Below are 24,934 nucleotides of genomic sequence, written 5' to 3'. Positions count from 1 at the left end.
CCGGTTGGTGGCTGGACGCCTTCCTTTATTCCGCAGGGACCCACGGGCTCTGCTTGATGAGCTGGGTGGCAGAGCAGCCCCGCACCTGGGTCCCCCCCCCATAACACCAAATTAGCCTTTTATTAGCCAGACCTAGGAGTTTTGATAGACTTAGGGGGCCTACAAGACCCAGACTCCGAGCCTTCTTCCCTTGGGGGTTCCCCAGCTGGTGCCTCCCCCCCCCTTTCACCCAGCCAGCCCATGACAGCAACAGCAGCAACAAAAACAGTAAAATCAGTACAATAATAATATGCACACTGGTCCTCAGGCAGGAAGAATAATAACTTCTGGGACTATACTATCTTCCCCAAACCATAGAAGAAGTAGCAGCTCTGGGGTTGCCCCATGGGGTTCTTGAGTGAAGATGGGACCCATCAGGAGACTTCCCTGGTACCTGCAACCCATCCTTCCCCCTCTTGCAATGAGACTTGGGGAAAATATCCCATTAAATTACAGTATTTTAAGTTTCCTTCAGAATGCGCAGGGGGCAGGGATGAAGTTCTGGTGAAGAAGAGGTGTTTGGAGATCATGCGGTGGTGGGGGTGAGAGAGTTTGGGGCAAAAACCAGTCACACACATATGCACCCGTCTTCCATGCTTGAGTACAGCAACTCCAGGGCATGAGCTAAGTATCAGTGGGGTAGGGGCCACGTGTAGAGCAATTCCCATGCTGATGTCAAAAAACACACAGAGGCAGCAGGACTTCTTCAGTAATAGTTTACTGAGCTTTCAAAGCATACAGTTCTCACTGGGTCCCCAGTGATGCACAAAACTTAGCTTCTGAGAGCAAACCCAGTTTCAGCAGTAAAAAAATACAGAACACAGGATATCTAAGTCAGGCAGACACACCGGCAGAAGGGAGCAAGGGAGGAAAGAGGCTGGAAGGACACAGGGCAGTGGATGTGTGTCTTTCGCTTCCTGTCGTCTGGGAGAGAAGTCAGCAACTCGGCAGCTGCAGGGACGTCACGAAGAAAAGCTTTCTGCCGTTCCTTCAGGCACATCCCAGAAACACACACTGTGATCTGTGGTGTATTGCCATATCAGTTGTTCTTCAAAGGTTATCAGGATATGGTCTAGAAACCGGTATTGATAAGATATCAATATATCACCCAGCCCTAATCCTCACCCACCACCAACAATCCAGATAAACCCTCTCTCCTTCTCTATCAAAAGGTGCTTTACATCTTAGATCATAATCACATTGTTTGACACTGCCTTCAATATTTCTTTACTATACAGTTTTACACATAAATACCAGAACTTCACATACACAACATGTGTTAAAGACAGATTTCCTTCTGAGTTCATTTCTGTGAAGAAAAGAGTGGACTCTGAGAGGAAAACGTCCCGTTCTCCATACATCTAAATGGGTTCTTACATCTGAGAGTCTCTGTATTTTCCTTAAACATTTCTTTGTAAATAAAGAACTTTGTTTCAACTCCAAAGGTTCTTCCTGTCCGTGAATCTGTTGATTTAGAATTTCCACCAAGACTGAACCTCTATCGACTTTACTGATATTTATAAGGTTTGTATTTTGTGTGAGTTTGTTGACATAAATCAAGGGTTCCACTCTGACTGCAGCTCCTTCCACAGTCCATACATTTAAACAGTTTCTCCCCTGTGTGTCTGCTGATGTTTTCTAAGATTTCCATAATGACTGAAGCTCTTTCCGCACTCCATGCATTTCTCCCCTGTGTGAGTCCGTTGATGTTTTTTAAGGGTCCCATTATCACCAAAGCTCATTCCGCACTCCATACATTTAAATGGTTTCTCTCCTGTATGAGTCCGTTGATGTATATTGAGGTGTGCACTCTGACTGAAGCACTTTCCGCACTCCATGCATTTAAATGGTTTCTCTCCTGTGTGAGTCCGCTGATGTGTTCTAAGGTCTCCATTCTGACTGAAGCACTTTCCGCACTCCATGCATTTAAATGGTTTTTCCCCCGTGTGAGTCCGTTGATGTTTTCTAAGGTCTCCATTCTGACTGAAGCACTTTCCGCACTCCATGCATTTAAATGGTTTTTCCCCCGTGTGAGTCCGTTGATGTTTTCTAAGGTCTCCATTCTGACTGAAGCACTTTCCGCACTTCATGCATTTAAATGGTTTCTCCCCTGTGTGAGTCCGCTGATGTGTTCTAAGGGATCCATTTTCGCTAAAGCTCTTTCCGCACTCCATACATTTAAATGGTTTCTCTCCTGTGTGAGTCTGTTGATGTATATTGAGGTGTGCACTCTGACTGAAGCACTTTCCGCACTCCATGCATTTAAATGGTTTTCCCCCCGTGTGAGTCCGTTGATGTTTTTTAAGTGTTCCATTATCACTAAAGCCCTTTCCGCACTCCATACATTTAAATGGTTTTTCTCCTGTGTGAATCCGCTGGTGTAATTTAAGGACTCCATTCTGACTGAAGCACTTTCCGCACTCTAGGCATTTAAATGGTTTCTCCCCCGTGTGAGTCCGTTGATGTTTTCTAAGGTCTCCATTCTGACTGAAGCACTTTCCGCACTCCATGCATTTAAATGGTTTTTCCCCCGTGTGAGTCCGTTGATGTTTTCTAAGGTCTCCATTCTGACTGAAGCACTTTCCGCACTCCATGCATTTAAATGGTTTCTCCCCTGTGTGAGTCCGCTGATGTGTTCTAAGGGATCCATTTTCGCTAAAGCTCTTTCCGCACTCCATACATTTAAATGGTTTCTCTCCTGTGTGAGTCTGTTGATGTATATTGAGGTGTGCACTCTGACTGAAGCACTTTCCGCACTCCATGCATTTAAATGGTTTTCCCCCCGTGTGAGTCCGTTGATGTCTTTTAAGGGTTCCATTATCACTAAAGCCCTTTCCGCACTCCATACATTTAAATGGTTTCTCCCCTGTTGGAGGTCGTTGATGTGAACTATGTGTGCTCATTCAATGAAGCATATTCCACATTTCACACATTTTCATTTCTGTTCCTAATGGGGGGAAAAGGTGCACCATTCCCTGGAGTTCTGACTGTCTTCTCCATCTCCTTCTTCAGAGTGGGAGGAAAGGGAATCCTGTTTGGGTTTCCAGAACTAAGGGAAAGAGAACACATCAAGCTCCATTAGCTCCTTCTCCTATTTCAACGTCTCCTACATCCCCCCACCTCCTACCCATGTTTCCAATTTTTAGGAAGTGAAGTTGCAATGTCAAATGATAGTAATTCATGAGCAAGTTTCGACGAATTTATTCCGGTTCTGTCTCAAATATCATAATCATATGATGTCTTGGGGTGTTAGGAGAGCATTAGTTCCTTTGGTGGGGGTCATGTCATGCTCCTTATGGGGTAATCTATCCATCAATGGTCCCCAACCTGCACTCAGTTCTCACCTGTGGCTTCCAGAAGCTGTCAGGATGGAATAGGGGCTACAAGCCCAGGAACGGTTTCAACCGGCCGGCTAAACCAGGTGAGAATAGCTGATGGGTCTCAAATCCTTGGTGGGTTGGGGAATTCTGCTGCAGGTGAAGGCAGGCCCTGGTGGATGGAGAGGATGAGAACAACAGTGAATCCCACAGTCAGGAAGGCAGATTCTGCCCATGCTGCAGAGGAAAGTGAAGGGCAGATGGAGCTTGTCAACCTGGGAAGCAAGGTCCTCGAGAAGGAAAACTGTTTTCCTAAACCTTCACTGCCTGGTTTTCTTCAGGAAAAGAGGGTTGGATGGTGTCCTGCACACCTCCTTCCAGCCACTCCTGCAGCCAAGCTGGTGCCAAAAGTACTGCTCTGCTTTCCTTGGGACCATCTAAGCCAGGCTGAGAAGGGGCTCTTGTTGTCTAGGCAGCCCTGAACCCTCAAACACACTGTCCACACTTGCTGTACTGCTAACACAGCAGTTTTCGGGGCAGCGATGAACTCAGACCTGTGTATCAAAATCTCTCCAATGTGGAATATGTAAAACAGAAGTGCTGTTTATATCATACATCAATTAAAAAGTATTCAGAATATTTGTCTTTGGAAGAAAAGACCACCAAGTATCTGATGGCCCCTTTAGTACTAAATTTCTCTGCTGAATGAATTTTTTGCTGCCTCTGAGTGTTTTTTCCTACTCTGCTAACTATATGTCAGTCTTGGAGATCGTTATGGAGGAGCAAGATCTGCAACCTAAAGCCCTAAACAGCCTCGGCCCTGTAGACCTGAAGGAGCGTCTCCACCCCCATCCTTCAGTCTGAACACTGAGGTCCTCCTCTGAGGGTCTTCTGCTGGTTCCCTCCCTGCAAGAAGTGAGGGTACAAAGAACCAGGCAGAGGGCCTTCTGGGTGGTGGCGCCCACCCTGTGGAACACCCTCCCTTCAGAGCTCAAGGAAATGAACAACTATCTGACATTTAGAAGATAGCAGAAGGTAGACCTGTATCTGGAGGTTTTTAATATTTGATGTTTTACTGTCTTTTATGTGTACTGGAAGCTGCCCAGAGTGGCTGTGGAAACCCAACCAGATGGACTACATATACATATGCAGATGAACTACATTGTATAAATACTACAATCATTCTTATCATCTTGTGATTTTTTGCAGTTATTTTGGAATTAGTACTGTGAAATCAGATCACAAAATGTTATGGGTGGAGAAAATCACAGGGTTGTCGTAAACGATAATCCCACCCACAAACTCTCATTCACATACAGTCTGTAAATTTGGGAATGTCACACACCTCACCTGTGCTAATACTGGCAGTCTTTGGCCTGTATAGGAGCACCTTGTATGTAGAGCCTCCAGCCCCAGGCACTGTCTATCATGAAAATGGGTCCTTTGACTGGGAAGATTCATGCAGTGGCTGTCATCGGATTCTGATGGGTTGTATCTCAGCTTGTCAGTCACTCTGACACTGCCTACAAAGAATAAGAGGAACAAAAATGCTTTTCACTTCTGTATTAATCCTGAGAGCCATTCCATGGACTCTGCACCCGTTTTTGATGACAGGTGTACATTATCCTCATCCTTAATGAACCAGGCAGTGGAAAAGACACTTAAAGATGGAAGCCTGAGAGAGAGGAAAAGGTTTCTGGCTGCTTCCTGGGTGGGATTGCGGAAACAAAGAGCAGCTTCTGAGGGAGAAACCAAGGCGGCCCCTCGGGAGATTCCTTGTGGGTGCACCGTGGAGAAGTCTCCCTACAGACTGGTCTCCTACTCCCCCCCCCCACTAGTGCTTCACTTCCTTGCCCCAGGGATGCTCCCCTCCATCCTCCCCCCCGGCTCCCCTCACCTTTGGCCCCCTCCCTCTCTCCCCGAGTCTCCCCTGCACCCAGATGCAGGCAATGCACCCAGATGCATTTTTCAGGCACAGAATCCTGTTATGCCTTCAGGAACAAATTTATTTGCTGAAGGAATTTTTTGCTGTCTCTGAGCGTTTTTTCCTACTCTGCTAATTGTATGTTGGACTTGCTCTGGAGATCATAGTGGAGGAGGAAGATCATTGACCTAAAGCCCTACAGCCTCACTCTCTGTAGACCTGAAGGAGCGTCTCCACCCCCATCGCTCAGTCTGTACACTGAGGTCCTCCTTTGAGGGTCTTCTGCTGGTTCACCCCCCCCCCCGTGAGAAGCGAAGTTACAGGGAAGCAGGCAGAGGGCAAGGAAATGGGCAACTATCTGACATTTAGAAGACAGCTGAAGGCAGCCCTGTATAGGGAGGTTTTGAATGTCTGATGTTTTACTGTCTTTTATATGTACTGTAATTTGCCCAGAGTGGCTGGGTAAACCCAGCCAGGTGGGCAGGTTAAAAACATTATTTATTATTGTTGTTGTTGTTATTATTATTATTATTATTATTATTATTATTATTATTATTTTATTGTGGTTATTTGCAGTTATTTTGGAATTCGTTCTGCAATATGAGCTCACGAAATGTTATTGAGGGGAGAAAATCACAGGGATGCCATAATCTGTAATCCCACCCACAACTTCTCATTCACAGTCTTGGGCCTGTATAGGCACACCTTGTATGTAGAACGTCCAGCCACAGGCACTGTCTACCATGAAAATGGGTTCTATGACTGGGGAGGTTCATGCAATTGCTATCATCAGATGCTGAAGGATTGTATCTCAGCTTGTCAGTCACTCTGAAACTGCCTACCAAAAATAAGAGGAACAGAAATGCTTTTGACGTGCAACTTCTATATGAATCCTGCGAGGCATTCCATGGACTCTGCACTCCTGTTTCTGATGACAGGTGTACATTATCCTCAGCCTCAATGAACCAGGCAGTGGAAAAGACACTTAAAGATAGAAGCCTGAGTCCTTGCTACGTCGAATTGCTGTTATTAAGATGAATGTATTGCCGAGAATGTTGTTTTTGTTTCAATCTTTGCAAATTATTGACAAGATGGATTGTTTCAAGAGGTGGCAAAGAGATATTTCTAGATATGTCTGGCAGGGCAAAAAGCCCAGAATAAAATTTAAAATACTTACGGATGCTAAAGATAGAGGGGGGTTTGCCCTGCCAGATTTGAAACTTTACTATGAATCAGCAGCTTTCTGCTGGTTGAAGGAATGGCTACTTCTTGAGAACACAGACATTTTAGATCTTGAAGGTTATGACAATGCATTCGGGTGGCATGCATATTTATGGTATGGCAAGGTTAAAGTACATAAGGCCTTTAAAAACCATATTGTCAGGAAAGCATTGTTCAATGTTTGGTCGAGATATAAAGATTTTCTGGAAAGTAAAACCCCAAGGTGGCTCTCACCTATGGAAGCGAAAGCTTTGAAAAAACTTAATATGGAGACTAAATGGCCAAAATATTGGGAAATTTTGGAACAGGAAGGTGACAAATTGAAATTGCAGAGTTATGAGAAGCTTAAAGATAAGGTGCGAGACTGGTTACATTATTTTCAAACAAGAGAGGCCTACAACCAGGATAAAAAAGTGGGTTTCCAGGTGGAAAAATCAAAGTTAGAGACAGAATTGTTAGAACCCAATGCTAAGATATTATCAAGAATGTATAACTTGCTGTTGAAATGGAACACTGAGGAAGAAACGGTAAAATCTGCTATGATAAAATGGGCACAAGATATAGGATATAACATTATGTTTGCTGACTGGGAGAAGTTGTGGACCACCAGGATTAAATTCACGGCATGTAATGCCTTAAGAGAGAATATTATGAAAATGATGTATAGGTGGTACATGACCCCAGTCAAGCTTGCAAAAATATATCATTTGCCCGATAACAAATGTTGGAAATGTAAGGAAACAGAAGGTACATTCTTTCACCTTTGGTGAACGTGCCCTAGGATTAAGGCCTTTTGGGAGATGACATACAATGAACTAAAGAAGGTACTTAAGTACACTTTCCCTAAGAAACCAGAGGCCTTTCTCCTGGGCATAGTCGGCCAATTGGTGTTAAAGAAGGATAAGAATTTTTTTATGTACGCAACAGCAGCAACAAGAATACTCATCGCAAAGCATTGGAAGACACAAGACCTACCCACTCTGGAAGAATGGCAGATGCAAGTAATAGAATATATGGAGATGGCGGAAATGACTGGCAGAATCCGAGACCAGGGAGAAGAGTTGGTGGAAGAAGACTGGAAGAAATTCAAAATTTATCTACAGAAGTATTGTAAAATTTCTGAAAGTTAGCGGCATTGAAATGAACTGAAGGGGTTCTAGCAACGAGGTTAAAAATAAGATTGGATGGGTAAGTAGACAAATAAATTGGACATGAATTTGCTGAATTAATTTTTTAACAGGGATACAAAAAAGGGAGATGTGAGGAAGTCAAGAAAATAAGTGAATCAAAGATGAGAAATAAAAAGAGGGATTTTTGTGTTTTTTCTTTTCTTTTTTTCTTAAAATGTGTTTTTTCTTTTCTTGCTTGAAACTATTTTTTCTTTTTTTCTTTTCCTGTACACTGTATTTTTGTGTATGTGTTCTTGTCTTTTGTTATGTCTTTTGTCTTTTCTGAAACTTAATAAAAATATATTTTTTAAAAAAATTAAAGATGGAAGCCTGAAAGTGAGGGAAAGGTTTCTGGCTGCTTCCAATCCTGGGTGCGATTGGGGAAACAAAGAGCCGCTTCTGAGAAGGCCCCTCCCCTCCCCTCTTCCTCTTGGGATATCCTCTCCTCTCCAGGAGGACCCAAGGTTGGACTTGGCAGAATCCCTGTGTTTGGACAGGGCAGGGGCTTACGGGGTGGGAAGAGGATGGAGCTTGCAGGAAGGAAGGGGTGGTGGGGACAGGACTCCCCACTTTCCAGGGATCCCTCTCTGGTTGCCTTGAAGGGGGGGTCGATTCTTGGGTGGGAGGGAGAAGCCGAGCCGGCCATTTCGGAGATTCCTTGTGGGCGCACGATGGAGATGTCTCCCCAAAGACTGGTCTCCTCCCCCCAACCCCGCCAATGCTGCGCTTCCTTGCCCCGGGGATGCTCCCCTCCCTCCTCCCCCCGGCTCCCCCCACTCTTAGCCCCCTCCCTCTCTCCCGGAGTCTCCCCTGCACCCAGATGCCCCCTTGGCGCGGCTCACCCCTCGCCATGCGCGACCCATCTCTCCATCCGGAGGGGCCCCCAAGACGAGATGGGGAGGGACAGGGGGTCTCTATCTAGGCGTTTCTTGTGCCCGTTAACCCTTTCATGGTCTGCCTCTCTCAGCGCGGAGACCACAGGGTCCCAGGGATGCCTGCGCGCGGGAAACGGGGCCGGGGAGTCCTCGTGGGACCCCGTGGGTGGGCGCCCCATGTCCGCCCCTGACAAGGAAAGCCCCTTTCGCAGTACATGCTCAGGGATCCAGGCCCTACCAGGAGAGCTGGAGGGGTTCTCTGGATCCTTTCTCCCCTCTACCCCCCCGCGACCCCTTTACCTCTTTGTCCTCGATCCCGATTCTCCTGTCCTTTCCTGCAACATCGATGTTTTGTGTGTGGGGGGGTCCCCTCCCGCCCCTCCTCCCCTTTCCGAAAAGGCGCGCCCCTAGAGCTATGGCGCTGAGCGGCAATCCGGCGTAGAAGCTCCACTTCGCGAGAAACTGGCAGTTTGGGAGGAGACTCACCCCCCCCCCCTTATTACCGGAACAGAAGCCGGATTGGAGGAGGAGGAGAAAGGAGGAGGAGGAGGAGGATCCTGATACTTCCAAGGGAGAAGCCCAGGAAAGCCTTGCAGCTGGGGGGGGGGGGATCTGTAAATACTATTATGGTTCTTATTGGAAGAGGGTAGTTAAAAGGTGTGGGAAGCTGGGGCTGTTGACAGGGGTGGGTGACGGGCTCATGTTTCTGAATGCCAAAGACTCCCACTTTGTGACAAATCTGTGATGCATCGAAGAAAATGTATTGGGAAATGTATTGTGGGAAATGGGGAGAGGTCTTAAAAATCCATGCAACCATCTTCTCCGGGTTCCTACTCTTGGTGTGTTTGAACCTTGTTGCAACAAATAAAGATCAGGTCAACTGCCCGCCGTTTGCATCTTTAACTTGGCTGGATTCTCCTTCTTTTGCTGACCGGAGGGACCCCCGGGGAGTGGCACCCTGAGGAGATGGGCAGCGGAGGAAATCCGCACCCCGGGATATTTTCCTTTGTAGCACCCTGCTTGTGGTTAACGCTTAGCTGGAATGAAATATTCAACGCAGCAATAGAGAAATTAAAATAGTAATTTATTTGTCAGACAAATAAATAAGAGGCACAGTGGTACATGGTTACCAAGCTCTGGCCTGGCCTCCTGCCATTCTGGCCAGCACTTATATTCCCTTAATCCAGCCCCCTTTGCTCCTCCTGTGGCTGCCTCTGTCCAATCAGCCTGGTTGAAATTCCTATTGGCTGTTTGCTAGAACCAATCACAAAAAATACACCCACAAAAGATACACCCATTTCCTTGCCCTTATAAGGGAGACAAAGAGCTATATATATGACATATAAGTAATAATATATCTTACATGGAATCTTAATTACCAGCTCACCTCTTGCCCTTCTTGCCCTATTGCCTTCTAAAACAAATGTTTAATCTTACATTTTTATGTTCAACAGATGTCAAGGATCTTGAGTTTCACATCAACATTGAAAGATTTCCTTCATTTAATGTTTCTAAACAAATGCCTGACAACTATATATCAAGACTGCTTGGATGGCGTCTTCTGTCTGGCAGGGGGGGGGCTAGGCTCATTTGCCCCTCTGGTCTCCTATTGCAATATGACTCTATGAAATAAGAATCTAGCATTCCTTAAATCCTTTGCATAATTACATTTAAGCCAATATATTTAAGCTAATATATTTCATACATTTATCATAGGTAGCCTCTTAAAAGAATAAAGCTTTTCAAAGTAAAAAGGAAGAAACTCAGTAAAACAGCTTTTAAAAGAAGCCTCTTCAGTTTAAGAAAGAATGGCTTTAGAAAAAGACTTCCCCAAAAATGCTCTCTTTCTTCTAGCTAAATGTTTTTCTTTCCATTTGCTCCTGGCCTTTCAACCTTAGAAAGAAGATCTGGCTCATTTTACTGGGAGGCACATTAGTATTATCTTACCCCATTCCTAATGGTGTTTTTTCAGCCTTGGGGCAGCATATGTAATTCTCCCTTTTTATGACTTTGAGAATTGTTTTTCTACTATAAATCAATGGGGCCCTCTTGTCTTAGGAGAATGGCCAAGGTTTTCTCTGCCTGGCATGAAACATTTGAAAATCCTTTTTTAAGCTCATTTTTAAATACAAGCCTTGATTGAAATTTATAGAAGCTTTGATAAAAATGCAGGCTTATGGTTAGGTGCCTCATTCCCCCCTTTCAAGCTCAAGGACCTTCATCCCAAGTGTCCTTGATAGCTTGACCTTCATCATATTCCTGAGGTAAAGCTCTGTATAGGGCCATGATATGAGGTAGAGTTTCATTTGAAACCATCTTGCTAATTGTACTTCTAAAACATGAAATGATACATGGCATCATACATAAAACCAATACTACTACTGTCAAGAAAAACAAGCAAGACAATAGTATCCCTTTGAGTCCTGTGACATTAGGTAACCAATTGGTGAGCCATCCCATATCCCATCCTTCCCATGTTTGTACTGGGACATGTGCTATATTCTCCATCTTTGTGGCCAACACACGGATTGCCTCACCATTATCAGAAATGTTAAAGCAACAGGCATTCCCTGTCAAGTTCAAGACTCCACATAGGCCTCCCTGCCTGGCAAGTACATAATCCATTCCCATTTTCAGCTGCAAAATGGCGGCTCTACTTTCATCCAACTGTTGTGCAATAAGTCTCAAACTCTGGGCCGTTGCATTGGTTACAAGTTCCACTACTGCTTGCAATCGAATTATTCTGTTTAGATTATAAATAGGATCCCGTGCCCCTTGTATGAGCTCACCAGGATTCCAGGAGGCAGGATCATAATAGGCTATAATGCGCTCTGGCGGCCAATCATCAGTACCGCTCCAACTTTGGGTACTTCCTCCTGCTATATGAGAAATATCAGCATTCCTTCGTGTTCGCCTGGCCGAACTAGTGGGCATAATCCACATTGGTGGTAATACCCAACCCAAGAAACAAGTCCCACTCCATTTGGAAGGGAGTTTCTTGTACGCCCATTCTCCACATACCCACCACAACCATCGGGTCTGAGGTTTTTGGTACGGGGAATACAGAAGGCGAAATACCAAAAGGGGTAGAGAGTTTACAGTGCAGTATGTTAGATTGCCTTTCTCTGTCACAGTTATGTTCCACACCACTTTCCATGCATGAATAAAAGGAGGTGCACAGGGCAAGGTATTCCGAGTTCGATAGGTAGTACCGTGTGCCCAGGTATGACTATTCTTCTTATAATCCCAAGTATAGTGACAATGAGAAGAGCCTATCATGGGAGAATCAGCTGCATCTGATGATTTATGTACACAGAATTCCCCTTGTACAGGTATAACTCGTAATGGTTTAGTTGAGTTCCATCCGGGGAAATTCTGTATTTCAGTTTGGTGTGGCATTTCGCTTACCATACAAATAGCATCTAATGGTATCGGTAATAAGGGCATACCTCCCTCTGAATCATCTGGCCCAAGAGAGCAAACAAGGCAATTGGTCCTATTTGCAACATTAGCTACCATTTCAGCTAAACCTACCCACATATTGTGGTCATGGCTGAATCCATATTTAGCCAATTTGGTCAGATTCAAGGACCCTTCCCCTTCCCAAGGGATCAGGATTAATAATAAAATCATGTTGATGTCTAGTATATGCATTCCTTCCACAAAAGATTACCTTATTGTGATAGCAAATAATTATTAGCCCCAATATAATTCCCCCAGTGACAGAAATGGGGAACCACCAAGACCAAAACATATATCCCGAGGATCCCCAATGAGTAATATCTCTGATAATTGTTCCACAAGGGGGGCAGTCAATCAATTGTATTAGAGAATCTTTCCGTTCACAGTCGCTGGTTCAGACGCTCCTCAAGCTTCAGGCGTGCGCAGGTCAGCCAGCTTCCAGGTTGTGGCTGCAGCAGGCCGGTCGTCAAATGTTGCCCGTGACCTAGCCCGTTCCCGGTAGGGCTAGATACAGGGGTTTTTGGAGAGAGTTAGTTTTAAAGGATTAGAGGGGTCACCTTTGCACGTCCAACTGCCTTCGGACTTCTTCAAACGAGAGTGATGAATCCAGGGGGTCACCTCAGCTACCTTCACCGCTGTTGGAGTAGAGAGCAAGACGGTGTAAGGTCCACGCCACTTAGGTGCAAGTGGATCACGTTTCCACTCTTTCACCCATACGCTATCGCCAGCCTGGAACTGATGAATCGGCTCGGCAATGCTGCACGGCGTGCGCTCGAGGGCCCACCTGTTAAGAGAAACAAAAACACGGGAGAGAGATTGCACTTGTCCCTGTGTCACATGATCTCCTATTTGTTTAAGGTCAGCTGGAATATCCTGAACAAAGGAGGGCGGTCTCCCATACAGGAGCTCAAAAGGTGACAACTTAAGTCTTTTTGTGGGTGCACACCGAACACGAAACAGTGTTATGGGTAACACATCTACCCATCCCAATCCCGTTTCCTGGGTTAATTTTGCCAATTGGGTTTTCAGAGTCCGATTCATTCTTTCAGTTTTCCCTGAACTCTGAGGCCTATATGCTGTATGCAGTCTCCATTTTACTTGTAGGACTCGACATACTTCTTGTACTACTTGATCAATGAACGCTGGCCCATTATCACTTCCAATGCATCTAGGTAATCCAAACCTTGGGATCAATTCAGTGAGGAGTCTTTTAGTTACCTCTCGTGCCTTTTCAGTTCGGGTGGGAAAAGCTTCAACCCATCCGGTAAGAGTATCTACAAACACAAGGAGATACTTGAATCCCTTAGAAGGGACCAGCTCTGTGAAGTCCACAATTAGGCTTTCCATGGGGACGTATCCCACATGCTGAATTCCAGGAGGTTGTACCGGTCCCTGCCTGGGATTGTTTTTAGCACAAAGAACACATTTCTGTGAAATGCAAGTTGCTAATTGTGATAGATTAATAATATACAACTTCCGACTGAGACTCTCTCTAGTTGCAGTACCGCCAAGGTGAGTAGATTCATGATAATTTCTTACAATTGTGCCTGCCAGATGATGAGGTACATAAATCCTATTGTCCGGCAGGATCATCCAACCGTCCTTCACAACTGCTCCTTCCTGTTCAGCCCACTTCCTCTCTTCTGGGGTATAGTGAGGTTTAACATCTTCTGGAACTACCTCTGGTATGAGGGCTGCTATAAATCCTCCCACAGGCTTTTGGGCTGCCTCTCGGGCTGCTTTGTCAGCAGCATGATTTCCTCTGGTTATTGGATCCCTTCCTCGTCCATGACCTTTGCAGTGCATTACAGCAATCTGTTCTGGAGCCCATACTGTTTCTAACAGGATTTCTACTTCAGGTCCATATTTCAAAGCCTTCCCGTGGGCTCCGATTAGACCTCTTTCTTTCCATAGAGCTCCATGTGCATGCAGGGTTAAGAAGGCATATTTTGAATCAGTATAGATGTTTGCCTTACATCCGGCTGCCAATTGCAGAGCTCTAGTTAAACCTATAAGTTCAGCCTTTTGTGCTGAGGTGCCAGCAGGCAAAGCCTCAGCTTCCACAACTTCCTCATTGGTGACCACAGCATATCCTGCTCGTCTGGCACCTTCATGCAGGTAACTGCTACCATCCGTATAATATACAACATCTGGATTTTTCAATGGCTCATCTTTCAGATCAGGTCTACTGGAATAAACTTCATCCATTACTTGGAGACAATCATGTGATTCCTCATCATCTACCTCTGGTAGGGGCAGCAAAGTCGCTGGATTGAGCATATTCACTACTCGTAGATGAATCCTGGGATTTTCACACAATAGGCCTTGGTATCTAGCCATCCTTGGGTTCGTTAGCCAATAACTACCCTTATATTCCATGAGTGTCAGAACAGCATGAGGTACATTCACATACATCGTCTGGCCAAAGGTAAATTTATCAGCTTCTTTGACAAGGCTCGCAGTGGCTGCTACTGCCCTTAGGCATGGAGGCCATCCTTTTGCTACTGAGTCCAATTGTTTAGACAAATAAGCTACTGGACGGTTCCAACTTCCTAATCTCTGGGTCAGGACTGCCGCTGCAATCCCATTCTGTTCATGTACATACAGCTGAAAGGGTTTTTCCGAATTAGGCAATCCAAGGGCTGGTGCCTCCATAAGTCGTTGTTTGATAACTAAAAAGGCTTGTTTCTGCTCAGGTCCCCATACGAATGGGTCCTTTTCTGCACCTCGAGTGCTTTCATGTAAGGGCTTGGCCAGACTACTGAAATCAGGTATCCATAGTCTACAAAACCCTGCTGTTCCCAGGAATCCCCTAAGTTGTTTTCTTGTGGTAGGTTCCTTGATAAGGCAAATAGCTTCTTTCCTCTCTGGTCTCAATGCTCGTTGTTGGTGTGAGATGTCAAAGCCCAAATATTTGACCTTTTCTAAACATAACTGTGCCTTTTTCTGGGAAACTCGGTAGCCAGCTTCCCAGAGCAAGTGGAGCAGTTCCTCTGTCCCTTCTTTACAGGTATCAAAATCCTTTGCAGCTAGTATAAGATCATCCACATATTGCAGAACCACCTTTTCTCCCGGTGTTGAGGGGTAACTTGTTAGATCCCTCGCCAAGGCAGTGCCAAATAAAGTTGGGGAATTTTTGAATCCTTGGGGCAATCTTGTCCAGGTTAGCTGGCCTTTTGTTCCTGTCAAAGGGTCTTCCCACTGGAAGGCAAATATAGGTTGGCTCTGTGGTGCCAGCCGGCAACAGAAGAATGCATCTTTCAAGTCCAATACAGTAAAAAATGTTGCTTCTGGTGGGATCAAACTCAGCAAGGTATATGGGTTTGGTACATTTGGGTGCAAGGTCTCGATAGCCTGGTTTACGAGCCTCAAGTCCTGCACTGGCCTGTATTCATCTGTCCCAGGTTTTCGAACAGGCAAAAGGGGTGTGTTCCATTCTGATTGGCAAGGTTTAAGCAGACCATATTTTAATAGGCGGTCCAAATGTTTCTGGATGCCCTCCGCTGCTCGCCGGGGTAAGGGATATTGCTTTACAGATACAGGGGTAGCCATAGGTTTTAGGGTTACTACAATTGGAGCTATATTCTTAGCCATTCCTGGTGGGCTATTTTCGGCCCATACTCCTGGTGGCACCTGTAGAGTTCGGAGGAGCTTGTTTAATTCTGTATCCAATGTGGGTTGGACTTGCAAGGCTGACATTAGGCGCCATGATTGTTCCTTAGGTACTGAGAGGGTAATTATTCCTGCTGCTTTTGATGGCAGTTTCATTTCTGGACCTCGAGGAGTGAAAGTGATTTGGGCCTGCAATTTGGACAGCATATCTCTGCCTAAGAGAGGTATTGGACACTCAGGTATATACAAAAACTGATGGGTTAAACGATGTCCCCCAATCTGGCATTCCAAAGGTTGGAGGAAAGACCTCTTAGCTGACTGTCCAGTGGCACTTTTAATGATTACACTTTTGGATGCCTTTTTCTGCAATAGTTCTGGGAGTACTGAGTATTCAGCCCCAGTATCAATCATAAAGTCTATTAAATGGCTCCCTAATTGAATCGTGACCGTGGGCTCCTGGAAGCCTAACTTTATGGAGTCCGGTCGTTCCTAGTCTTGAGTAAAATCCTCTTCTGCCAGTCCAATGAAATTGTCTCTACTCCGTCCCTGTCCTGGTCTCTGATATCTTCCATCTCGGATCATTCCCCATCCCCGTCCCTGGTTTCTTGGGCCGGAGCCTGGGCCTGGGCCTGGGCGTACTTCTTCCAACCTCAGGGGTTCAGGACACTCCCGCTTCCAGTGACCCTCCTTCTTGCAATTTGCACATTGATTCCTTCCCAGTGGTGGATTCCTTCCTCGCCCTCGCCCTCCATTTAAGGGGCGGTGGTCTTGCTTCACTGCTGTGGCTAGCATTACCATCTTTTCCTTCTGCCACTTCTTCTTCTCTTGCTTCTCAGCCTCATCCCTATTCCGATAAACTCGGCGTGCAATGGCCATAATTTGGCTCATCAGCATCCCTTCCCATCCTTCTGATTTCTGAATTTTCTTACGAATGTCAGAAGCGCACTGGGCCACAAATGTAGCAGTAATCATTCTACTGTTTTCAGGGGCTTCAGGGTCAAAAGGAGTCCATATACGATAGGCTTCTTGCAGCCTCTCTAAAAAGTCTCCCGGACTCTCATTTGGTTTCTGTTCTACTTCTGAGACTTTAGACATATTAGTGGGCTTCTGGCATGCCCTGCGGATACCTTGCACAAGTGTCTGGCGGTAGGTGGTAAGTCTGGCCAGGTGAATTGCATTGTTTGGATCCCAATTAGGATCTTCCAAGGGAAAGTTATCTTGGAGATGACGGTCAATATTATAAATATTTCCCACTCTGGCCTGCTCACGCAAATATATCTGTGCCTTTTCAATTATGTCTCTCCTTTCCTCAGTGGTGAACAGAGTATTCAGGAGCTGGCGGCAATCTGTCCAAGTAGGACTATGAGTATTTACTATTGAAGTCACCAAGTCCATCATAGCCTGAGGTTTTTCTGCAAAAGATGGGGTGTGTGTTTTCCAATTCATCAGATCTGTAGTTGTGAATGGAATATATTGCAGGATCGAAGTTCGAGGTGGCCGTGGTCCGGGTTGCCCATTAACCAGCGCAGGCTCCTCAAGTGCATCAAATACTCTTCTAAGAGGGGCTACTACGTGACCTTTCTCTTCACTTTGCTCTAGGGGCCTCAAAGGGGATGGTATCTGTCGCAAGGCGTTCTTTTAGCAGCTTTATACGCCTGGCTGTATTGCTTGCTGACCGAGCAAGGTCTCCCTGTAACTTCTGTAATATTTCTCTGGGACTTGGATGTACAGGGGTTTGGGGTGGGCAATCAGTTGTTCCACTAAAGGAGACTGTAGATGGAGGTCTATTAGGAGTCACAGGTGGAATAACCACTTCTGCTTGGGCTTTATTATAGGACTCCAATGCCTCCTGAAGATATTTATCATAATCTATCAAGGAATCAAACTCTGTGACTCCACTCCCATTATTCATTCCAGTTTCTTGCCTTGGGGTTACAACTGGTGGAGTGTTTGGATTAAGCTCCCTTCGATGTGGAGCATAGGGTGGAGGTGGAAGCACCTCTTCCTCTGGCCCCTCAAAAATGGGTTTGAGTTTATTTGGCAAGATTCCTTTCCTAGCTTCGGCTTTTACAGCCAATAATTTGCATCGTTTGACTTTGCATTCCCTTATCCATGGAGGATTTTTATTTAATGTGCTCAGCCAGGAATCTATATATGGAAATTGTTCTGGGCACCCTCCAGTTTCTTTGGCGATATCAGTCCAAAGTTTGCTCACTAAATTTATATCAAAAGTTCCCTGAGATGGCCATCCAGTATTTTGTTTTGGCCATTCTAGTTCACATAACGTTCTCAAGCGCTCTGGCGTCATTTTGACTCCATATGCCCCTGAGAAGGCTTTCTTAAAATTATTTAACATACACTCAAGAGGTGTATTTTCCCCCTTTGAACCCCCAACTCCCATTGTATGGCCCTGTGAAGTATCCACTCAGTCACTCACAGACGCGCTTTGTGGGTTTCCTTGCCTAGTGAAGTCGCCTTACTAGGAACCGAAGTACTGCCCACTCCACACTCGGGTCAGCTACAGATTGCTCTGTACTTTCTCACACATACAATGCGCTGGATACTTCACCACACTCTACCTCCCAATCCTTCCCTTTCCCTACACCAGATCACCATCTGATGTACCCAACCACCTAGCGTACTCAGTTTCCCCTTACTGAGACGCAGAAGTTTGATCAAGACTTCTCTTCCTCCTAATTAATTGGAGGGCCAAAAATCCCTTTGTGCACTTACCCTTGGTTGGTTCCCTGTTTCCCCCGGTCCGTCGCCGCCAGTGAGCAGGGTATCAGACAGACGAGTCTTCTGCGTTCCCCTGGAAAAATTTACCAGTGCGCGCTTTGGGTAAGCAGTTGTCCTCTCTCTTGTACCCTGCCCAGTAGGGCGAAGGGGCTGCGTTCCAGCAGACCACTTATCCGAGTCACAGGGCACCATAAAATGTAGCACCCTGCTTGTGGTTAACGCTTAGCTGGAATGAAATATTCAATGCAGCAATAGAGAAATTAAAATAGTAATTTATTTGTCAGACAAATAAATAAGAGGCACAGTGGTACATGGTTACCAAGCTCTGGCCTGGCCTCCTGCCATTCTGGCCAGCACTTATATTCCCTTAATCCAGCCCCCTTTGCTCCTCCTGTGGCTGCCTCTGTCCAATCAGCCTGGTTGAAATTCCTATTGGCTGTTTGCTAGAACCAATCACAAAAAATACACCCACAAAAGATACACCCATTTCCTTGCCCTTATAAGGGAGACAAAGAGCTATATATATGACATATAAGTAATAATATATCTTACATGGAATCTTAATTACCAGCTCACCTCTTGCCCTTCTTGCCTTCTAAAACAAATGTTTAATCTTACATTTTTATGTTCAACAGATGTCAAGGATCTTGAGTTTCACATCAACATTGAAAGATTTCCTTCATTTAATGTTTCTAAACAAATGCCTGACAACTATATATCAAGACTGCTTGGATGGCGTCTTCTGTCTGGCAGGGGGGGGGCTAGGCTCATTTGCCCCTCTGGTCTCCTATTGCAATATGACTCTATGAAATAAGAATCTAGCATTCCTTAAATCCTTTGCATAATTACATTTAAGCCAATATATTTAAGCTAATATATTTCATACATTTATCATAGGTAGCCTCTTAAAAGAATAAAGCTTTTCAAAGTAAAAAGGAAGAAACTCAGTAAAACAGCTTTTAAAAGAAGCCTCTTCAGTTTAAGAAAGAATGGCTTTAGAAAAAGACTTCCCCAAAAATGCTCTCTTTCTTCTAGCTAAATGTTTTTCTTTCCATTTGCTCCTGGCCTTTCAACCTTAGAAAGAAGATCTGGCTCATTTTACTGGGAGGCACATTAGTATTATCTTACCCCATTCCTAATGGTGTTTTTTCAGCCTTGGGGCAGCATATGTAATTCTCCCTTTTTATGACTTTGAGAATTGTTTTTCTACTATAAATCAATGGGGCCCTCTTGTCTTAGGAGAATGGCCAAGGTTTTCTCTGCCTGGCATGAAACATTTGAAAATCCTTTTTTAAGCTCATTTTTAAATACAAGCCTTGATTGAAATTTATAGAAGCTTTGATAAAAATGCAGGCTTATGGTTAGGTGCCTCACCTTCTCAACTCTTTCCCACCTGAGCCTCACCCCCTTACCTAAAAGTCAGACACAGCACAATGTGACAGGAGTGTGACTCCTGCCATCAAGATGCAAAATAGGACCCCCTCCCCTCCCCAGAGCAAAGCAACCCCGGGATGCTGAGGTCCCCCAGTCCTTGAAATGAAAAGGGGGGGGGCTCTGGAAACCTTCAGGAAACAGGCGGGGAGGGGGCTGCCCAGGCTCCAGAAGCTCCTTCTCTCTGGTTCCTCCCCATCGCCCTCCTGCAGCCTGGCTCCCCTCCGCTTCTACTGGTCCTTTGCAAGCTCTAGTCCAGTGTTTCCCAAACTTGTGCCTCCAGCTGTTTTTGGACTACAATTCTCATCATCCCTTGCCACTGGTCTTGCTAGTCAGCGATGATGGGAGTTGTAGTTCAAAAACAGCTGGAGGCACAAGGTTGGGAAACACTGCTCTAGTCCCTCCGCCCCCCTCAAATTCCTTCTAAGAGCCCCACATTGCACGGGGCAGGCTCACCTGCAGCGAAACAACACACAGCTGCCCAGCAGAGTAGAGCCAGGCTGGGGCGCACACTGGGGACCCCAGAAATGTGTCCCTAGAAGAAATGCGCCTCCTTCCTTCTCTGATGTTCAAGTGCTGCCGGTGGGCTTCCCAGAAGAGGCCTCCGCTTGACCCCTGGGAGGACAGGGGCCCCTTGGGCATGATCCTGCAGGGCTCACCTGATGTTCAGATGCAAGTGAACCCTCCTTTGTCCTTCAAGGCGAACAGGGTTTCCCAAATTTGGGTCTCCAGCTGTTTTTGGACTACAGCTCCCATCACCCCTAGCAGGCAAGACCAGTGGTCAGGGATGATGGGAATTGTAGTCAGGCCCTCCAGGGGGCTCTGGCAAGTGAGCCCAGCTGCATGTGACAAGGGTGAGGGGGGAATTCCTTCCTGGTGTTATGGAAATTACAGGGGAGGGGGTTACCATCTGACATTATCCCCTGGGACGAGGAACCCCAAACCCCTCTCCACTCAGTCGCAAAAGATTCACACATCTTATAAATACAGGAAAACACGGTCTCTGCATTTGAAGAATGGGATTTACGGACTTTGTGTTTTATGAATGGGATTTATGAATAACCGAAGCTCACCAATCAAGAGCACTATATTTTGACAGCTAGCCAATGGGGGAATCCGTAGACGGCTGGAACTGCCTCCAAACCAGCCTTTCAACTCAGCCTTTGCACAATTGTCTCAGCGCCCTCCTGCTGCTCAGACTATGGGCAAAGTAGATTAAATGTAGCCATTTTGGTTTCGATTGCCTAAAGTTGCTAGAATGTTACAAAGATTGTGTCTGAATGTATCATTTCAGCTTGATAGGTCAAGTAAATTTAGGCTTCACCCTCCTCCATGACCCTGGAAGCGGATAACCACGTAGGCAGCAAGAACAGGGCCTCCTGCCATAATCCCCCGAGCATGAGAGCACATACACTTCTCCCCACCCAGGAAGTGACCAAGGGGCGACAACAGACTTCCACAGAGGCAGCTGACCAAGCCAGGTGTTCTGAAAGCCCATCTCAGGAGAAGCCCTGAGGGCAAGGATGTAATTTGATTCTGAATTGATTTTAGAATGAAATGATTTTAGAATGTATTTCAATTAATTGATTGTGATTTTATGTAAACTGTGTTACTTTTACTGTTGTTAGCCACTCTGAGCCCGGCTTTGGCTGGGGAGGCAGGTGGGATATAAATATTATTATTATTACTACTACTGCAGTGGTACCTTGGGTTATAGATGCTTCAGGTTACAGACTCTGCTAACCCAGAAATAGTACCTCAGGGTAAGAACTTTGCTTCAGGATGAGAACAGAAATTGCACGGCGGCAATGGTGGCCCGGCAGCAGCAAGAGGCCCCATTAGCTAAACTGGTACCTCAGGTTAAGAACAGACCTCTGGAATGAATTAGGTTCTTAACCAGAGGTACAACTGTATTATGTCGGATGTTTTATTGTTCTCTGGGTGATGGGTACTGGAGAGGTGTCCAGAGATGTATCTGATAGAGTGACCAACAGTTGAACTTGTGTAACCCTTTGATACCCCTCCCTATTTGTGACATACTAGTGAAGATGCTGGGACGCGGGTGGCGCTGTGGGTAAAAGCCTCAGCGCCTAGGGCTTGCCGATCGAAAGGTCGGCGGTTCGAATCCCCGTGGCGGGGTGCGCTCCCGTTGCTCGGTCCCAGCGCCTGCCAACCTAGCAGTTCGAAAGCACCCTTGGGTGCAAGTAGATAAATAGGGACCGCTTTCTAGCGGGAAGGTAATCCTTGAAATGAAAAGGGGAGGGGCTCGGGAAACCTTCAGGGAGCAGGCGGGGAGGGGGCTGCCCGGCTCCAGAAGCTCCTTCTCGCTGGTTCCTCCCCATCGCCCTCCTGCTGCCTGCCTCCCCTCTGCTTCTACTGGTCCTTTGCAAGTGCGGGGAAGCTCTAGTCCCTCCGGCCCCCCTCAAATTCCTTCTAAGAGCCCCACATTGCACGGGGCAGCCTCACCTGCAGTGAAACAAAACGCAGCTGCCCTGGCAGATTGGAGCCAGGCTGGGGGGGGCACTGTGGGGACCCCAGAAACATGTCCCTAGAAGAAATGCGCCTCCCCCCTTCTCTGGGGCTCATTTCTGCCAGTGGGCTTCCCAGAAGAGGCCCCTGCTGGGCCCCTGAGAAGACAGGGCCTGATCCTACAGAACTTGCCTGATGTTCAGATGCAAGTGAATCCTCCTTTGTCCTTCAGGGAGAACAGGGTTTCCCAAATTTGGGTCACCAGCTGTTTTTGGACTACAGATCCCACCATCCCAAGCTAGCAAGACTAGGGATGATGGGAATTGTTGGCAGGCCCTCCAGGTGGCTCTGGCAAGTGAGCCCCACATGTGACCAGTGTGGGGAGAATTCCTTCCCGGATTCCAGAAGTGGGCATCACCTTTGAGTATTGGGGTCAGTGCCCCTATTCCTCCAGCAGGAGCGATTGTGGGGCTTCCTCGCCCGCTTCCATTCAGCTCTGCCATTCCCAAAGGGCAATTCTTCTTCAGCCATTGTGGGAGCAGACGGGCTGGAAGCTGAAGCGGCTTCCCTTTGAGTAGGCTTTTCTTTTCTTTCTGCCGGACCGACCCCAAGCAACCAACGCCATCTCTGCCGAAGGCTTTCACCATAGGGCCATGATTCATTTGGAAGGGCCGTCAAAGATGGATACATGCGGTGAACCCAGCCATAACACTCCCTTGGAGAGGAAAACATCAGAGCAAAAAAGGCCAAACACACAAAGAACGCCAGCCCAATCTAGATAATTCAATGATAGGACACTCCATTACGACTTTGGCAGATCCAGAATTTCACCACTCTTTACCCCAGTTGGAATCTGATCAGCCAATGCCAAGTGACGCTCCTCCCAAGGGAAATGTGACACACAGAAAGCCAGAGGTAGATTTAATTGTCTTTGACACACCCCCCCCCCCCGATGGTCCCAGCAATTCAGATAACACCGTCGATGCCGGGAAATTGGGAAAATGCTGCAACTCAACCCCGAGAACAACAACACCGTGCATATCCTAAGAACGGTTGCATCACTACCGAACCAGTGGGAGAGCTGATAACCATTTCCCCACCACCACTCCATATCTTTTCTGCAGGGTTCCCTCCGCAGCACAGAAGGATGGGGGGAGAGAGTTAGGAGTGAGCAGGGAGGGGGCAAAGTTTGCTGGTGGCAGTAAATTGTCCAGGTTTGTTCAAACAAAGAGAGATTGCAAGGAGCCCCTAAAAGAGCTCTCCAACGGGGTGATTGGGCTGAAAATACAGTTCATTGTCAAAGAGATTCAAGTGAGGCATGTTGGGGGGCAGGGAAACACCCTCTTAATATCATGTGCAGGATCATGGGGTCTGAACCGGGTTTCTCTGTGTGCTCTAGGAGACCAGGGGAGAGGGGAGCTGGTCGCAGCAGGAGGGGGAGTCTCCCTGGATGCTTCAGCTGATGGCCTCCTCTCAGTCTCCTGTCCCCCTCCTCTCCTCCCTCTGAGCCTGAACTGCTCTCTGCCCCAGCCTCTTCCTGCTCACCAAACCCGGTTTCCTCCTCAGCTTGCAACACCTCCCCTCCTGTTCTGCTCCCTTTTCTCCCTATTTCTGCTCATTGCCATCCCACCACCAGCCCCCAGGCTCTGAGCCTTCTTCCCTTGTGGGTCCCCCGGCTGGTGCCTCCCCCCCCCCCGAACCCAGCCAGTCCATGACAGTAAAAGCAGAAATAACAGTAAAATCAGTATTATGGTAATATGCACTGTGGTCCTCTGGTAGGAAAACTCCCTAACAGCTTGACTGAATAAAAACCTCTGGGACTATGAAAAAGAACTATCTTCTCCAAACCCCAGAACAAGCAGGAGCTCTGGGGTTGCTCCATGGGGTTCATGAGTGAACATGGTACCCACCAGGAGACTTCCCTCGTACCTACAGCCCCTTCTTCCCAGTCTTTCAATAAGGCTTGGGGGGGGGGAAATCCTTGTTAAATTACAGTATTTTAAGTTTCTTCAGAACACGCAGGGGCAGGGATGAAGTTCTGTTGAAGAAGAAGTGTTTGGAGATATTGCAGTGGTGGGGATGAGAGAGTTTGGTGCAAAAACTGTCTTGAATGCTTGAGTACAGCAACTCCAGGGCATGAGCCAAGTAGCAGCAGGGTACTTGTTGGTTTGCAAGCCCCCTCCACAGAGGCTGGCCCCTCTCACTGTCCTTGGAGCTTGCATACCGGTAACCTCCTCTGGCTGATATCCAGACAGACGGGGAGATTTTGATAGGCGACATTTTCCCAAGCGTGGGTAAAATGCACCCCCCCTCCTCCTTCTTCCCTAGCAGGGAAAAGGAGACAGTCAGAAATGTCTTTTACATTCTTTTATTTCTGACTACAGCACTAGAGAAAAACAAGTCCTTTCAGTTCAGTTCTTCCAGCAAGTCTGACAAACTTCCTGTACATGCGCACACGGAAGGTTTCAAATTACATTCTTCACAAAGACTTTTCCAGCCTGTGAACTTCCTGGGAAATTCTTCTTTCCCACAGATAGGCGCATCATGTGATGTCTGCTGTCTGCAGCTGCGATGTTTCCATATACTGACAAGGGCCACGTGTACAGCAAGTCCCACAATGAGGTCAAAAACACACACAGAGGCAGCAGGACTTCTTCAGTTATACTTTACTGAGCT

The 24,934-nt window shown here is 46.5% G+C and overlaps 2 protein-coding genes across 6 annotated transcripts in view; both read right to left on the bottom strand.

Annotated features, from left to right (window-relative positions):
• LOC309351912 (uncharacterized protein) overlaps window positions 1–24,934 on the bottom strand; it is a gene marked incomplete at its 3' end in the record, with an annotated part of 80,929 nt that overhangs the window by 5,891 nt on the left and 50,104 nt on the right. Inside the window, exon 1 of one of the 4 annotated variants that reach the window (XM_081880109.1) lies at window positions 8,846–8,983. The exons of the other annotated variants lie outside the window; for them this stretch is intronic. Of the gene's footprint in view, window positions 1–8,845; window positions 8,984–24,934 lie in introns of those variants that run through there. 4 annotated transcript variants of the gene reach the window in all.
• The window catches only part of LOC309352001 (uncharacterized protein), a 65,333-nt gene that overhangs the window by 38,098 nt on the left and 2,301 nt on the right, over window positions 1–24,934 (bottom strand). The gene's annotated exons all lie outside the window — the stretch shown is intronic.

This window comes from Podarcis erhardii (genome assembly GCF_964252035.2).
Source record: "Podarcis erhardii genome assembly, chromosome: 10".
NCBI classification, from domain to species: Eukaryota; Metazoa; Chordata; class Lepidosauria; order Squamata; family Lacertidae; genus Podarcis; species Podarcis erhardii.
The sequence above is the reverse complement of the archived record's forward strand: the minus strand, read 5'-3'. Positions and strand labels throughout refer to the sequence as shown.